Source organism: Heteronotia binoei, chromosome 2, assembly GCF_032191835.1.
Source record: "Heteronotia binoei isolate CCM8104 ecotype False Entrance Well chromosome 2, APGP_CSIRO_Hbin_v1, whole genome shotgun sequence".
Lineage (NCBI taxonomy): Eukaryota > Metazoa > Chordata > Lepidosauria > Squamata > Gekkonidae > Heteronotia > Heteronotia binoei.
Genome location: NC_083224.1, coordinates 54,931,408 through 54,950,015, shown reverse-complemented (window position 1 = coordinate 54,950,015; position 18,608 = coordinate 54,931,408). Strand labels below are relative to the sequence as shown.

At 40.1% G+C, this 18,608-nt stretch overlaps 1 protein-coding gene across 4 annotated transcripts in view; it reads left to right on the top strand.

Annotated features, from left to right (window-relative positions):
• Positions 1-18,608, top strand: part of TOX2 (TOX high mobility group box family member 2) — a 351,639-nt gene that overhangs the window by 292,215 nt on the left and 40,816 nt on the right. The window lies entirely within an intron of this gene.

Below are 18,608 nucleotides of genomic sequence, written 5' to 3'. Positions count from 1 at the left end.
GCAGCAAATTAGGACCCATTCATGATGTGTATTTTTTTGTTTAAATTGTATTTTATTGTTTGAATTATATTCTGGTATTTTCTGTAAGCCACTTTGGGTTCTTTCAGAGGATAAAGCAGTTTAATATTACCTGCTACCCCCTGAAAATATCCTAGATCTCACTGCAGGCAAGAAGCAGCTACGGCTGCCTCTCCATTACTCTGTTCCATCCATGTAAACCTATGATCTGTGTCTTATGAAATAATAAATGAAGCTGAATTGTCAATTGCAGCTTTTAGTGCGCTTATCAATGCTGTTCTGTATATGCAGGAGTCCCCAAGCCAATTGCTCCAACTCATTTGAATCAAATGAATTCACTCCAAAATAAATGGTTTGGGGCTTTAAACATAGTAGCCAAGTGAATAAATTATTGGCTTACTTGCTCAGTAGTACTCTGTGAGAAGAGGACAAGGCAGCAAGAAGCCATGGCTCATTTGGAAGGAAACAAACCAACCATTGCTAGTTGGAAAGAACCTCAGCTGAGTACCCAAACTGAAGAGTCCAGATAAGAAGTAATTACTTACAGCATGCTTTTTGTTATATATACCCAAATGGACTCAATGAACCCCCCAACTTCTTCAAACTTGTGGTAAAATTTAAAGAAGGATTACCAGCTTTGAGTGCTTACTTGTTGGGATTTCTCATATGCAGAGAGAACCTGCAGCTATTTTGTATAGCCTTGTTGAAAGACATAAATGTGGCTTTCATTAAAGTGGTTTATATCCAGCCAACTACTGATGGGAGATGCAGGCTTTTCCTATGCATTCCTCTTCCCCCATGACCTCCAGAAAGAAGAAAGGTGCACTGAGGAGGAAGAAGGTGGTGGAATTACTGTTCCTCCCTATTCTATCGGAGCAGATCTACTGATGGTAGACAGAGGGTGGAGATTTTACTTCTTCCCCACTGCTCCCTGCATCCCTCTTACCCACACAACTGTTTTTCTACATGGGTCCCATCATCTCAAGAATAACTTTTCTGCAAGTTAAAGACAACCGCATGGTGGAGGAAGGAACATAGGGAAAGTCAGTGTTCTGCTGGTGGTTGGTTGAATACAAGCCAATAAGTAGTATTCAGCTTTCAAAATTCATATCATTTCGAAGACTAAAGTGGCATCTCACAGAGTCCTAATGTATCATTTTTATACTCTGAACAGCTAGCAGTGTCAGTATAGCATAATCCACACAGAGAAGATTGTTACCATTGTGATGTAAATGGGGAGGAAGGGATGTTGGATGTGGGTGGGTGTGCTCTATCATAGAATCATAGAGTTGGAAGGGGCCTCCAGGGTCATCTAGTCTAACTCCCCCACACACAATGCAGAAAATTCACAAATACCACCCCCTAAATATGCTTTGCCAGCAGTTGTAATTCAGGAGGACGGCCTTGAGCAGGGTCAGCAGGAGAGATCCCTTCCCAAATCAATCTGCTGTTGATGGAACTCCTAATAGGAGCTGGTGTCTTCTTGTTGCTTTTGACAGGCTCCAGCAGACATAGCTCACACATGCTTGCCTTGGTTTGGGAGAAAAAGAAGTATTTTTTACTACCAAGGCATATTTTGCCAAGGTCTGTCCCACTGCAGATAGCGCCCCACCCCGTTTTAAGCATATACTCATATGTCTGTATGTGCATGACAGTAATAAATCCAAGTTGTTGAAGTTTAATCCCCCAAATATTTATTTATTTATTTGGGGAATTTATATTCCGCCCTGCCCCATAAACAGGCTCAAAGTGGATTACAGCATAATCAACAATAGGATTAAAACTAATAAAATCAGTACATTAAAACAATTAACCTCTTCATTACAGAGCAGGAGACAGAATAATTCACAACAGTACAATTTCTAGCTGACCAATAAATCAGACAATATCATGTTACCAGTGGATCATCAGATGGTATACTCCAGCACACTTTTGGTAGACTGCAGTATGCTTTTGTCAGAGAGGCCAGTTTGCTGTAGTTTGGATGCCTGTTGCCTCAGTCAAAGGCCTGGCAGAACAGCTCAATCTTGCAAGCCCTGCAAAAAGGTAACAAATCTGGCAGGGCTCTAACATCCAATGGGAGCATGTTCCACTGAGCCAGGGCCAGGGCAGAGAAATATGACCTTGTTATGGTCTGTTTTCAAAACATTAATGGTGGTTTGGGGGGGGGGTTGTTCTGATTCATGGCATAGAGAAGGTAGAGCCTCTGCAGGCAAGTAGTGTCAGAGCTTTAGAAATGGCTAGAAAATCTATATTTAAAGCAAGACTATCTGGGAAAGCTTATTACTCTAAACCCTCCCCATGCATATGAGTGGCAGCATTTATCTTGGCATTTTATTGGCATTAAATGTGAAAACTTCTAATTGTCTGGTGAATTCAGAAGCTTAGTTCTCAGAGAACAAATGTACCCTTTGAAGGAGAACCATTTATGGCTACTTTTGATGTATGGTAGTAATTGCACTAAACTTAAATCTGCTGATTAAAAAAAAAATCCCCTGCTTTCCCCCAGTGCAAACAAGATTCAAATACTTCCTGACAGTTTAGTTCCTCCCACTGGAAGAGTTCCAAGTGGTTACATTTAGGAAAGGAGAAGCAGGTGGAGAAACCTATTTAAATTAAACTTGTGCTGGAAAATGGTTCTGCAATTTATATTGTTTTGTGTAGGCAAAAAATACCATGAATATGTTTAACTTTAATGAAGCTAACATCTTTCATTTTAAAAAAACATTATGATATAGTTTCCTAACTGTGTTAACTTCATGGTTCACTTGCAGGGAGTAATGACAGTTCTTCATTACTTGTGACTGTATACAGATGATGATGTCTATAGAGCAGTTATCATGGGATTAGCCCTGATCCAGAAACAGATAACTATACAAACATAATAGAAGGGGGGAAACTTTGCTGGAAGGGCTGGGGGAGGGGTACTTCTTAATTGCAGTTACCTCCATACTACAAATGAATGGAGTAGTTACATTTACTATTAAGGAAGACAGACTATTTCTGTACCAAGCAGTGTTACTCAAGGAGGGAGGAGGAAATGTTAAATGATTGGTTAGTTAAGGAGCTGAATAGAGAGAATTTATTTGCTTTATTTAGATCTCATTCTTCTCACAGAGCGTTTTCGCACTAGCGTTTACTCCGGCGTAGCACGCCATTTACCTCCGGATCTTTTCCTGGTTTTCGTACCTGTTGCTCCGGCGCTGCGGTTTGCTCCAGCGCTTCAGGGGTTTCACGCCGGAGTATGTTTTTCAACATGCTTTCGGAGTTTTTGAAAACTCCGGATCCACACCGGATCCACTCCTCGGAGTTTGCTGTGGGAAATCCATCCACGCCGGATCGACTGCTTTGTGGGCGTCACACTCTCCCTTTCTGTCCTTCCACCCCATCCACCCCCTTGGCCAATCATCAGCCGTTCGCGGCGCTTCCCAAAAGTGCCCGCACGGCCATTTTCTTTTTAAACTTCATATTTCTTGCGTAATAGCGATATTTCGAAATTAACAAATAGAAAAAAAACCCTCCTGGAATAGCCTCAATTGCCACTTCAATTGGTTTCGTTAGAATTTTTTTTTATTATTATTGACTTTAGTTGCGTTATTTCGCTGTTGCGTTATCTCGCAACTACATTATACATTGTTGGGGGGGGGGAAATCTAGTGCCGGCACGGGCCAAAGCGTTCATGTGTGTGTGTTTTAAAAAGGCAATGCCTCCCTCAGCTGTGCCACCAGGATTTCTGGACCTGCACAAAATCGCCATGTATAAAATGGGAAGTTGGAGTCCTGCATTCTTCTCCCTGGCTACATTCCGCTCGGTTAGAAAATAGACGCGAGCTCGCTCTTCACACACGCCACAGAAGGGGAAGGAGAGAATGGGGCGGGGGGGGAGCTCTGGCAGCAGGAATCAGTCAGGTCCCCGTTGCAAGCGCCAGCCGGGGAGGGGGAAGAGCGCGGAGGAAATCCCAGCTTCGCCACCCGGGAGGGAGCGAGGCTGGGAAAGGAAGAAGCTGCCACACACACACACACACAAACCCCTCGATTTCTCTCTCTTCGTTATTGCGATATTTCGCAACTTCAGAATTTGGGGGGGGAATCTAGTGCTAGGATTCTCCACTGTGAATGCTTCTGTTAATACATAAAGGGCTGTGGAGGATACTACAGCTGCAGCCAATCCATAAGCAGCAGCAACACACGTGATGCGGTTTGTCCACGAAAAGAAGGGGAAGGAACAGCTGTGACTGCTCGATGTTACGTTATTACGTCCTTACGCAACCAGACTTGCGCTTAAAAAAAAAATGATTGACAGGGCATCGAACTCAAGTCGATGCCAGTGGGAAAACGATTTGAGCCGGGGCTTCATGGAAAGCGACTCCGCAAATGAGTCCATGTGCGAAAACGAGGAAAATGAGCCAGACATAATTGTGCCGTGGAATAAGGGGAGCAAACGCTAAGTGCGAAAACGACCACAGAGTTTCACAGTGGATTACAGAGTATAAAATAATCCAGTCTAACAGTTTAAGACATGCAATGAACAATTCAATAGGACTAGGATTACAGAATTGGAAAACATTGCAAACAACAAACTTGAAAGCAAAATGTATCATAAACAGTGCAGATAGTAGATTACAAAAGTAGAAGACAATGTTTTAAAAGCAGGATTATATCTTCAATAAAGCATGCAGCACCATTTCATTGTTTGCCGAGGCTCAGAGCATTTTATACTTGGTTTCTGCCGTGATCCTTGTGCTTTTTCTTGATGTTTTATTTTTAAAATTGCATTGCCAAATTCCACTTTTCCTCCGCCTTTCTCTTTTAAACAAAATATTTCAAGAATTTTATGCATGTTTGTATTTTAAGTTTAAAAATAATATCTCTAATTGTGTTTGTCTGTATCCTTTATAATGTTTATATCTCTGCTGCCTGGCATTACATTTTATGACACACATGGCCCAACCCTACAAAGTCCCATTTGTGTCAGGCCTGCCCTCCTAACAAATGAGTCTGACACCCCTGCTCTACACCATACATAAATAAACACAGGCTATTCAGTCATCTTTCCCTTAATTAGATATGGAATGGTAGTGGTGATCTACATTACTAATCCCCAAGTAACGGTTACTGCAACCACCATACAAACACCCGTGGCAGGAGTGCTCATTCCTCTTCTAGGGTTAAGTGCAACTCTTCTAATGGCTTCAGAATACAATTTGAGGGTATCTGAAAGCCTCCAAAACCACTTTACAGGACCAGATCTACATGTTTTTTTGAGGGGGGGGGCAAAATAAAAAAATGACGCCTCCCCCTTATGGGCCATTCTGCCTTATGATCCCATAGAATACAATGGACTCTATATCCAATTTGGCACACACACCCTCCATTGGTGCCTGGGGCAAGCTCCCCCCTCTGCCCCCCCCTAGATCCGGCCCTGCCATTTTGTCAAGATATCTTAGTAGGACACCAAAAATGAAAGTGTATACCAGACCTGCCTTTGGAAGCCATCCGAAACAGGACTGGCTCTTTGCTTTGGGCAAAGGATGTTTTATCAAAGAAGCAAATGTGCACAAGGAAACACATCAGTGCACCACTTAGGGGAGGCCCTCCATACATCATCCCATCGTCATAAGAATATATAAAATTTTCTGTGCCTCCCTATATTAATTATTCATAAGTATAATTATTAGTTTTATGTATTAAGATGTTTCTGCCCTCCTATCTTACTTAGAACCTTTGAACATTTCTGCATAATTAAATAAAATTAAATAAACAGATAGATATAATTGCAATCCCCGCTTGTATTCTAGTCTTTAGATATAACTCAGTCAGTCAGTTTATTGCGGCTCTAGGCCAATCAACAACAACAACTCATCAATAACAGCTAACAATAACACAACACCAAGCTAAAATATAACATAACAATATAAAACTATGTACAACCAACAAAATAGTAATAAAATTATCTGAAGTAGGCAACACTTAACTAAGGGCATCTTCTTTCAAATACTAACAGCATTAAATTTCTTCCTGTCAAGGTCGGTAACATATAGAAACTTAGCAAGATATAACTCAGAAAGTGTGAGGTAACAACTGATGTGAATAAGCCCCTTAGATGAAGCATACATCAGCTGCCCTTTACAGAAAGAATCAGTTGCCCATTCTGTAATGGTTCTGAGGTATATCATCTTTGTATGCTAGCACTAAGCATATGACTCAGTGTATTCTCATGTATGTTCTCAGCAAAGCCAGATGTTTCCCCAGTTTTGTATCCTGGCTAAACCACAAACTTCAGTCAACACCTCTCAGGCAAATATTTCTGTTGCCCTTACTTCTCACTTTACAGCCTGGGAGTCATTGGTGGGGTGGGGTTTCTTGTGCATCAGGGTAACTGAGGCCAGTACTGAGTCCTCTGACTTGCTTAAACATAACCTCTTCTCTGGTTTATTTCAATTTCTTGAGACCATTAAAGTAAGGTTCATCTTCAGTCCTCTATGCGGCCTCACATTGAGACTGTGCAGGCACTGACCAATCACAAAATGAGAATGCTTTCTGAGGGAGCACCCATCCCCCACATGCGCAACAGGGTTTCTCACCTATCTGTTAAGTAACACAAGGGATTAGCCTCCACTCAGAACACCTTTTAGCCTTTCTTCATTTCATCATTCCCTGTTATTCTTCAGTACTGATTTCAGCTTTGTAATTGTTATGCTAGCCTCAACAGAGGTAAAGCATCATTGGCGTAGACTTTGTTCAGATAGGTTGTTTTCACTATTAAATTCTATTACCAGTTGAAGTCTCCTGTCCTCTTCACTTGAGCACATTCTACTAGGCCCCAGGCATCTTCAGCAGTGTTCCTCTGGGGAGTGCCCCTTTCTGACATCTGCAGAGAAGTCACATAGATGTCCTCCAACACCTTCATCAGATATTATTCTATGGATGTCAGTTCTATAAAAGAATCAGCAACTAGCCAAGTTGTCCTGCACAGTTTATGTAATTGAGATGCTCATGTTTGCCTCCTTGTTGAGTAGCTTGCTAAACCCCTGATGGGAGACTACACAGATGACCAAAGCTGAGCATAGGGCTTCACATACCTTTAATTTTTGTTCATTAAGGGTCTTAATTCTGTGCAAGCATACATTTCCTCCCTCCTGACCCCTCTATAAGTTCTCTGGGGTATGTCTCAGTAAGAGCACTTGAGGTTCTCAGGAGAACTGAGGAATGGTGGTGCTAATCCCTTGTTTCTCATGGTATTTTGTGTGGGAAACTCCATTGCACATGGAGGGGATGGGTTCCCACTCTGAACTTTTGAAAGCTCTACAAAGCTAGAAAGTGTTCTCTTCCATGGTCAGCCTATGCAGTCCCATTGTGTGCCTACACATACGACCCTCAATAAACAATAGTTACAAGTAAATACCATCATGTTTTTCTGTAGTGAAAATTTGGGCCCTGTTTTGATTTTAAAAGGAGCAAAAGCTGATTGCTAACAGTTAAAATGATTGATTTGTCACAGCTTACTCCCACTTCCCCCCCCCCACAAGATATCAGTAGGACTTGTTATTTTCCCCCTAGTGTGCTTTATTAGCAGTTTCTTTTTCTTCTTCTAATTAACTCAATAAAGCCATTTGCTCCTTGTGTTGTTTTTTTAAATATGAAATTCCTGGAGTTTCTTCCCCTCTCCATCTGCATAGATTTCTCCTGTAGCTATTACCTTGTCCAGCAGTGGCTCAAACAGTAGGGAGGCAATTTATTGGACAGATTCTCTCAGGAAGTAACTTTCAGCTGTGACTTACCCTGACAGCAGTTCTACAAAGATTTAAGTAGAGACCTTTCCTAGGCCTGCTTCATACGATCCTTTTAACTGGAGGTGAAAGAGGTTGAATCTGGAACTTTCCAAATGCAAAGCAAATACTGTACAATAAAACACGATAAAATACATAAGATCAGTGTACTTTGTACCTGTCAGTAACTGGGCAGCCATATTCTGGGCAAGTAGTGTTTAAGCATGTGATATAACAAACGTGGTATTGGGCATTTGGGGCTGCAGTGTGAGGGAGAAGGTGAGAAAGTCACGTTGCATAGATGTAAATCCTTCAGCTCACATAGAAGCTTCCCTGGATTCAAGACTATGTTTACTATGAAGAACTGTGAAGAAAATAATCTCATGGATCAGTTCCAGTATGCTGTGTAATTCAGCCCTGGGACCCAATTTGTGTAGGTGGAACCATTGTGGCCTTGTCTTGGAATTGCCTTGGATTGGAGTATTTTAAAGACTCTTAAAATTTAAATATTTTGATAGATTTAATATATTTTAGAGACCTTTTAAATTTATATTTTACATTTATACTTCCACCTAGTCCACTTTGTAGAAAAAAGCAAAATATATTTGTTTTAAATAAATTAATAATCCAGACCTCCATGCCAACTTGCATCCAATGTCTGTAAACAGAAATCAGATCTCTCTCAAGGTCTAAGTGAATAAAAAAAATTTTAACTGATAATTTGTAGTGCTGGGAAGTTATTCCAAACAAACAAAAAAAAAGACGAGATCACTGCAGACAAGTTTTCTTGTCCATCTGTGGTTACAAAGTGAGGGTTGATACATTTGGGTGGGGGGAAGCATATCCATTTTCACTGCACAGAAAGTTACTTTCAATGTCATAATCTGTCTCTAATTAACAGGTGCTGTACAAAGAAAGGAGAATGACAAAGTTGCTGTGTTTTATAAAGATGGGAACAAGACTGGGAGATCTTTCTGGGCAAAGTTATTTTAGCAGTACCCATCTAGGTTACAGAGTTGTGTGAGCTGTGAGTTTTCACTTTGTTTTTATTGCATCATGCTACAGACATTGGATGCAAGTTGCCATGGAGGTCTGCATTAGTAATTTATTTAAAACAAATATATTTTGCTTTTTTCTCCAGACCTGGTGTATTGATGGCAAAAAAAGAAGTAGTGGACTTTCTTGAACAGTGAGAACACCCATGGCTATGAAGGAGCTTAAAAAAAAGAAAAGAAATAAGTTTCTTGGGTGGATGGTTATATCCGGGAATATGCAAGCTTATACTTTCTACCCACTTTTGAGGGTGTGATAGGGCTATGCATCAGAGTGCTTTCCTATATCAGCCAGTGAACATTCACCCACTCATTGCCAAAGTAATGGTTCTAAGATCAGTTGGGTAATATTTATGGGATTCCCCACAACCACCACTGTTATTTTATGATGAATTGCTGCAAGTTTCATTCTTTTCATTCTGTGCTAGGAGCACAGTCATTGTGAGCAGACTTGGTTGACTTTCATTATCATGTAGTATGTGAAGGTATGTAATTAACAGTTGTGGGCAGCACCTATATCATGTAAATGTACTATCTAGCACACTGATAACCTTTGTCTCAACTGACAAACTGAACTGTGGCTGTCCTTACAGTAGCGGAGGTCTTATAAAGGCTTGTTATGAAAGTAATTTTTTTTTTAAATTATGCTATATAAAATATAAATTTTATTGGTAGCTGATTTCAGTAACAGACTTCTGCTTTTACACAGTCATTTTTAAGATCAGTTTTGTGTACTTCATTTATCTCACCAGACTTTGTAGATCAGTGGCTTGAACAAATAACTTTTTCAACCAGCATGGTTATTACTGTTAGTTTGAACAGATAAATAAACGCATGAAGCTGTCTTGTACTGAGTCAGGCCATATACTGGTCAGTATTGCCTACTATACCTGGCAGCAGTTCTCCAGGGTCTCAAGTAGAGGACTTTCATACCACCTGCTATGTGCTATGTGTGTTATGTGCAATCAGATCACTTCTACTCCATGGTGACCCTGTAAATTAAAGCCCTTAAAAATGTACTGTCATTAACAGCTTACTAACTCAACCTGTCTCATGCTGGGCTTTCCTTTTTTCCTACTGCTTTCAGCTTTTCTGAGCCATATTGTCTTTTCCAGTGAATCCAAAGTATGGTAGCCTTAGTTTAGTCATTTTAGCTTCTAGAGAGAATTCAGGCTTGATTTGATCTAGAACCACTTTAATCAAGACTGAATGCATCCCCTACCCAATCTTTTTAGCTGAAGATGGGATTGAACCTGGGACTTTCTGCATACAAAGCAGATACTCTGTGACAGAGCCATGAGTCCTCCTTACGCTACAACATGCTGCATTAACAGTAGTGGCAGTGGTACAAATCTTGCTGAGTTGTCATGATCCCACCTTATATGAAGGAAATGAATGGGGGGCAAGGCATGGCATCCTGTCTCTCTTAGCTGCCTCTCTTCTAATAATAATGTGAAATGCTAGGGGAAATAAAAGTAAAGCTTCCCTGCAAAAAGTGAAATCCATGCAGTGAGGGAAAAGAAAAGCTCAAATGTCCAATCCTACAGAAGAAAACAACATGGTGGATGACACAGGAAAATCTTACAAGAAACCTTAGTTTCCTTTTGAATTACTGAGCATTTTAACAATTCCATGGCAAACTTGGAGACAAAGCTTTTGGACGCCTTCTTGAGCGTACTGAAACCTTTATCGGCATAACTTGAGGATTTTATTATCCATGCTGCAGCAAACTACCAAAGTAGCAGAAAGTGCAATGGAAATGACAGTACTAATGTAGGACGACATATGCAAACTTCAGTCTTCCAAACAGTATTTGAAAGAAAAACATATGAGGGTAGAAAATGATATTAAAAATGTAACCTGAAATTTCGGGGCTTGGATGAACAGGTGGAAGATATAGCAGATCTTGGGCGCTTTTTAGCAAACTGGCTAGCAAGTGAGCTGTGTTTTGAGGAAGGAATTGCCCCAACAATCACCAGTGCTTCCCACCTCAGCTCTCCTAACAACTCACGTAGGAAAGGCCCCAGAGATATTATTTCTTTTGCTGACTTTCGAACCAGGAAGAAAATCTTCAAAGTAACACGATCAAGGGTCACCCTACAACACCAAAGGAAACCAATTCTGGTGTTCCTGATATTTCCTCTGATGCTATAACAAGATGAAAAGAGCTGAAGGATGTTACATCTTAAGCTTTTGTCTGCAAATATATGTTATAGATGGATTACCCCTGCAAGAGTAAGATTTTTTTCATCAGGGCAAGAGATGTGAAATCAGCGATGAAGAGTCAGATTGAGAAATCCTACAAATTTTACATTTGGATGGTTTTTATGAGCTGGACAAAAGATCACAAAAGAGGCGGATGAATTTTATATCTACTGTTCCACAAGATTCTGAAGTGCATGTGCGTCCACTCCTGAACTACAGTGGATATAAACAGAGTGTTTTGACAGACATATCAGTTTCACTGATGGTTAATCATAATTTCATTTGATACTTGGTTTATATTTAATGATGCTAATTATTTAGTTTCATACTTTTTAATGGGGGAGGGGGTTGTTTAAATGACTTGTTGTCCTCCTGTTTTTTGACGTTTTCCAGTGAAGGTTTAAATACCTTGTGGCTTGTCTTGGCTTTCCCAGTCAAGCCTCTGGTAGACATCTTCTATCCTGTCTTTATTTAAGGCATTAAGAGGTATTTTTCCTATTCTTTTTGCATCTAATAAATCTATAATTGTGGTTCTAAAGGGGAGTAAAGGGGTATGGGGGATATTATAGGATTATGGTTGTCTTAGTTATTATATAGTTATTGAAGTTAATTTTTACTAGAAGCTCATTAGGTAGATTGAGGAGACTCCAGCCAGATGGGTTCTTTTTCTTTTTTTCCTTTTTTAAGGATTATAGTTATATAGTAAAAATTTAGAAAGTAGTGCCAATGATATATTAGTAAGTCCAAGAGTGGATTTGATCAAAGCAGTTGTTTTATCTATAGTCTCGTAGTGTTTGTTAGTAGTGTTGTTGTTGGATCTTGATAAAAGCTAAACTTAAAATCAGGTAGTTAGGACTTCATTTTGTTAAAATGTTAAAAACTTAAAGGGTAGATTATATCTTGCATTTATTGTCTTTGAGGGGTATTGATAATTTCACTAAACTTTTGACTTGCTTTATCCCAAAAGAAGACTTATTTTACATGTTTTAAACAGTCTAAAGAATGGCTCAGTCATGGAATATTGTTTCAATTAATGTTAGAGGTTTGCAAAGTAAGATAAAACAAAAGAGGGTGACAGCAACGATGGTGAAACTGTACCTGAACATACTTTTTATTATTTTTCTTTTTTTTACTTTTTATTCAATAATCTAATTTAAAATCTTCTAAATGCCCAGTTTTAAATTCATCATGGTTCTCAAAGCAGTATCAGGCCCAAGGCTCAACTAAAGCCCATGTGGTTGTATTTTGTTGTCTAAGAAAGTTAGATTCCATTATGATGCAATAAAAGCCCAACCCCAGGATGGTTTTATTTTTATTAAGGGCCTAGTACAGGGGTGCCAAATCAGGCCACCAGAGGGCTCCTATCAGGCAAAACCTCTATTTTCTCCATTGGCTGAGGCGCCTCCCTTGGGGAGGAAGGAGAGCTTGCTTTGCCAGGCTCTCTCAATTGCACAGCAGAGCGACTGAGCCAAGCCTCTCTTCCTTCTATTTGCTGAGGCTGCTCCCCCTTGTCCCCTGGGGAAGGAAGGAAAGAGCCAGAGCTTCCTTTGCCCAGTTCCCTGGATCATATGTGAGAGATACAAAGAAAGCACCTTTAAGACCACCAAATGCTAATGTTTTAAGCATGTTTTATTTTAAGGGTTTTTTTAAAAATCTTGATTGTGTTTGTCTGTGTCCTTTACAAAGTTTATATCTCTGCTATCTGGCGTTACATTTTATGACACATGTGGCCCGGCCCAGCAAGGTCTCATTTATGTCAGATTCGGCCATCATAACAAATGAGTTTGACACTCCTGGCCTAGTAGATGCACCCAATGTAGCTCAAGTTCAGTTCTTAAATGGAATCTTTTCCAAGTTACAGTTGTTCCAGGAAGGGGAATTGATCTTGGGAAGTGATTTGAACTATATTTCGGATTCCAAGTTAGATCAGTCTTCTCAAAAATGGCGGCACAGATCCAAAACTGTCAGTTCTGGATCTAAGCTACACCACCTGGTTAGAAAGTTCCACCTGTGTGATATTTAGCAGGGCTGATATCCAGGAGTTAGGTACTAAATGTATTTTTCAGTCTACTACTCAACCCATTCTAGAATAGATTACATTTTGGTTTTGCAACGTTTAGTTGGTAGAACCGTTAGTGCTGCTATTAGCCCGAAGCTTTGGACAGACCATTCCCTCTGTCTCCTCCTAAGCATGGAGGTAACTAATAGCATCTTTTTCTTTGACAAGGGGTGATTTGTAGTGCAGTGTTATATCTCCTCTTGAGAGGAGACAGATGGAGTGTAACAACAAGGTCTCAGTTAATTAATCTAAGCACTTCATTATTAAGAAGGCTACATTTACACATCTGTCTTCAATTTTGACATATTTATTTGCTTCACTTTTCTCCTGGGAATTAAATCCAAACAATGGTGACCTTATAAACTTAGCTTGTTATTCCTATTTGCATCTGTTAAATCATCTTTTAGGTTGTATGCTAATTTGCTGTTCAACCTCTGCCATATATGTATGGACTGGTAAATTCCGTTTCATTGTATCTGAGGAAGTATGCCTGCAAATAAAAGCTCATACCTTGAATAAAACTTTGTTAGTCTTAAATGTGGCACTGGACTCAAACTTTGTTCTGCTGCTTCAGACCATCACTGCTACCCACTTGGATTCTCCAGTGTCACTCTGCACTAGACAAGTATTCTCAGTGATCTTGTCTCTATACTGACAAAGAAAAGAAGAACAAACAGTGAAGTTATGTTTTCCTTTTCATCCACAATTAGTGGATAATATATCCAGCCTTTCCAGTTTGCAAAGGATGACTTAATGGAAGTCCTCAAGGCAGGAGTTAATTTTTCTGCACATGTCTGGATGGCAGATAGGTATTAATGATGCTGTTCCCTGCTACAAACTGGAATAAGAGTACTAAAAGAGTACAAGGGTACTAAAAGAGTGTGCAGATGTAATTTCTGAGCCTCCTGCCATTATTTTTGAGAATTCTTGGAGAACAGGAGAGGTGCCGGAAGATTGGAGGCAGGCAGATTTTGTCCCCATCTAACCAGAAGGGGGGAAAGGAGGATCTGGGTAACTACTGGCCCATCAGCTTGACATCTGTATCTGGAAAAGTTTTAGAACAAATCATCAGTCAGTCCTGGAACATCTAGAAAGGATGGCTGTGATTACTAAGAGCCAGCATGGGTTTCTCAAGTATAAGTCATGTCAGATTAACCTGATCTCTTTTTTTGAGAAAGTGACTACCTTGCTGGATCAGGGAAGTGCTGTAGACATCATTTATCTTTATTTCAGTAAGGCTTTTGATAAGGTTCCACATACGATCCTTGTTGACAAGTTAGTAAAATGTGATTTGGATCCTGTTATCGTTAGGTAGATCTGTAACTGGCTGACAGATCACACCCAAAGAGTGCTTGTGAATGGTTCCTCATCCTGTTGGAGAGCCGTGATAAGCGGAGTGCCTCAAGGATCTGTCCTGAGGCCTGTTTTGTTCAACATCTTAAAAATGATTTGGATGAAGGAATAGAGGGAATGCTTATTAAATTTGCAGATGATACTAAATTGGGAGGGGTTGCAAATACAGTAGAAAACAGAAACAAGATACAGGATGATCTTGACAGGCTGGAAAATTGGGCTGAAACCACTAAAATGAATTTTAACAGGGATAAATGTAAAGTTCTGCATTTAGGTAGGAAAAATCTGGTGCATGGTTATAGGATGAGGGAGATTTGTCTTAGCAGTAGTATGTGCGAAAAGGATCTAGGGGTCTTAGTAGACCATACGCTGGACATGAGTCAACAGTGTGATGCGGTGGCTAAAAAGGCAAATGCAATTTTGGTCTGTATTAACAGCAGTGTAGTGTCCAGATCACATGAAATGATGGTATCACTTTACCCTGCTCTGGTAAGACCTCACCTGGAATATTGCGTCCCATTTTGGGCACCACATTTTAAGAAGGATATAGATAAACTGGATTGGGTCCAGAGGAGGGAGACGAAGACAGTGAAGGGTCTGCAGACCAAGTCCTATGAAGGAGCTGGGGCTGTTTAGCCCGGAGAGGAGGTGGCTAAGAGGTGATATGATCACCATCTTCAAGTACTTGAAGGGATGTCATATAGAGGATGGTGCAGAATTGTTTTCTGTGGCCCCAGAAGGTAGGACCAGAACCAACAGGTTGAAATTAAATCGAAAGAGTTTCCAGCTCAACATTAGGAAGAACTTCCTGACCGTTAGAGTGGTTCCTCAGTGGAACAGGCTTCTTCGGGAGGTGGTGGGCTCTTCTTCCTTGGAGGTTTTTAAACAGAGGCTAGATTACCATCTGACAGCAATGAAGATCCTGTGAATTTAGGGGGAGATATTTGTGAATTTCCTGTATTGTGCAGGGGGTTGGACTAGATGACCCTGGAGATCTCTTCCAACTCTATGATTCTAAGACACTATCTATTTAGCAAAAGCATCAGCACACAGAGAGTTAACCTTGAGTTGCTGAAAGGCAGGGTGCATTCCTGTGCCACTGAACAGGTGCTGCTGCTCCCACAAAGATGCAAAAATAAAGGTTGTTTATTTACCATTACATTTTCCCCTTTTTTCCTTTTACTCATACTAATGGGATGGCAAACAGAGAGATGGGGAGAGAGAAGAGCCACCATTTTCTTTCTAATGCAAAGGAAAATATATATAGTGTAAAACCACAGCTGATGCTGATGCTGCTGTCATTTCGCTGCATTTTTTCCCTGAATATTTTCTTTTTCATATTTTTGTTTGTCAGTTGTGCCTTCTGTCATATTGTTTCTTTTTCTTCTTCTCTTCCCAGCCTCTTCACAATGAATCTTCATTTTCTCGCTGACACACTTGTATCTAAATTCCTCATTTCCTGCCTTTTTTATTTATATCTGTTGCTTGGTGATTTGATCATGCTGTGGAATACAGGATTAGCAATCTCCCTGTCCTTGGGTTTTCATCAAGGACACCTGTTCTGCAAGTTGCACAATTTCCTTCCTTGCTTTAACCCTTTCAAGCATTGGACTCAATGTGCATAAAGGGGGGAGAGAAGCCGACAACTGTAAATGCCTCCGCCACCATGTTTTTAGAGTACATTATAATCTTCATTCTTTAGCAGCTGGTATAGCTGGTATAGTAAGAGGCTTACATAGGAATCTAAAGAAATATGCCACTAAAAAGAAAAAATAATAATATTACTCTCTGAACTTTGCTAGAGAGTTTAGCAGCTGTTCCTGTAGAGATAGTTTGTATTTGACTAAAAAAATAAAATGCTAATTCAGCTGTTATCTGGTGAAGTACCTGTCATCCTTGTAATTTGTGTTCAGCTCCCAACTTCCCTTTTCAGAGCTCACAGAACACCTCACCACAATCTGTCTTTAAACAAATCTGGCCCTAAATTCACAGTGAAAAATAAGTAGGCTGATTTGACTCTCAGATGTTGATTCTAGATTCTGCTTGGGCAGATGTTAATTCTAGATTGAAATAAAGTCTTCCAGTTAGTCAAAGAAGGTTGCCCTGCTATAGACAGAGTTTTAGTAGTAACTTTCTAAACTGAAATCAAGAGGCTTAAATTTGGTTTAACGTTAGCACCATCTAGAGGAACTGGCACCAACATATTAAGTCTGGGACTAGTTTGAAGCAGTAACCACAGTTCTGTCTACAGTTGCAAATGCGTGTATTTGGGTGGATGCCCACAGTTACACTGCAGAGCACACGTGGGCAGTTTGCCAAATTTATTATAAGCTGTTCTCTAAAATTGTATCTTTGTAGTGAACCACAAAACTCCTACCTAAATTCAGCTTGGTTTTATTTAGCCTATTCATTACAGCTTAGGCTTTATGGCTGCCATCACACACACTAAATAATGCACTTTCAACCACTTTCCAACTGGATTTTGCCAATTCATACAATAAAATCTCATTGGAAACTGCATTGAAAGTGGATGGAACATTCATTATTTAGCATGTGTGGCCTATATTTTGGACCTGAGATCCATCCAACAGTAGAATGTAGGTCTGTGACAATATGCATGGTTTGTATGCATTAGCTCTTAAATTCAGTCCCTAGCCTGGGTAGTTGGGCTGGGAAATATTTCTGAAACCTTGAGAAGTCTCTTCCAATCAGAGTAGATTGCATTTATCTCTTTATTTACTTTATTTATGCCACAACATGCTCCACAATGGAGACCCAAAGCAGTTTACAACATTCTCCCCCTCACAACAGTCCTGTGAGGTAGGTTAGGCTGAGAGTGTATGACTAGCCCTCAACTTCCATGGCAGAGTGGGGATTCAAGCTTGGGTCTCCCAGATCCTAGAGTGACACTTTAACCACTCCACAACACTGGCTGCGATATATTGAACTATATGAAGGGATGATTGACTCAGTATTGACTCTTTCAAAGGCAAACCAATTCCAGATTTATCAAGTGTCTGTCTGCTACCTTCTTAGGTATTTAATTCCTCGTTAGTTTCTCATTCCTAGGAAAAAAAGAAAAAAATAGCTGATCTCTGCATGCGTCTCCTCTCTCAATATTATTTTTGTGTTTTCATTTCTGAATGCACAAGCCAAGAAAGTATGACCCCATTCTTAAAGTAACTGAGCTTTCTTGTCTCCAAATCTCTACCTGCCTATTTCTCATATTTGGTGACACCTGAATTTGATGTTTAGATTCTCATTAATGCCTTCCACCAAGTGACAGGCACACTCTGCTCTGACACCCTTTCCCCAAAGGCTCAAAGCTATTTACTGTGTATTGATCAACTCAACCATCTCTTTCCATTCCATTCCATTCCTTTCCCTTTATATGAGCCAACTTTCTCCCACTGTATGCCATGGCATTAAACTTCTCATTGTTCATCATTGCCCATCCTGTACCTCTTATGTGAACTTATTAAAACTCCAGGGCATTACATTTCATCTCCCCTCCACCCGCCTTACGTGATCTGTGTTTCTTTTCACTACTGTGAAAAAGAGATGGTCACCTTAATTGTAAATGGGGTGCATAGAGTCAGGCTTCTTCTGATACATCTATACATCTGGACAGCAATGTAACTTCTAAATTTCTAACAGGAAATCCAGTCTCACGTTTCTGTTCTGATCCTTTGGGCCATATCAAATGTTTTGTGTATTAGCAGGTGATTTATATTTCAGAATCTGGTCTCTGTCAAAACCTTATAAAGGGGGTGGGAGCAGGGCAAAAATTTAAAGCACTTTGTAGGCAGTTCTGGGAAAGATTCTGTCTGCTTTTGTTCTTTTTTATGGTCTGTTTCTAGCCTAAGGGCTGCTTTATAGATATCAAATTTGTCTGCTGAATTTATTTAGAAAATGTCATCTGTAACTTAGAAAATGTCCAATATGTTTATATTGTTTTAATAACCCTGCTAGGCTCTTGGCTTGTTTTTATGCCTTACGTTGATAACTCTCTGCTGTTGTGGAGAGTTAAAGTCTTGAGGTCAGAGGATGTCAAAGGAGGAAGGATGTTCCCTCTAAGCTATGGAGTCATGTGAGCAAAAATTCTACTTCATGAGCTACTGGCATAAAAGCTGTGAGCTACTGCATAAATTAG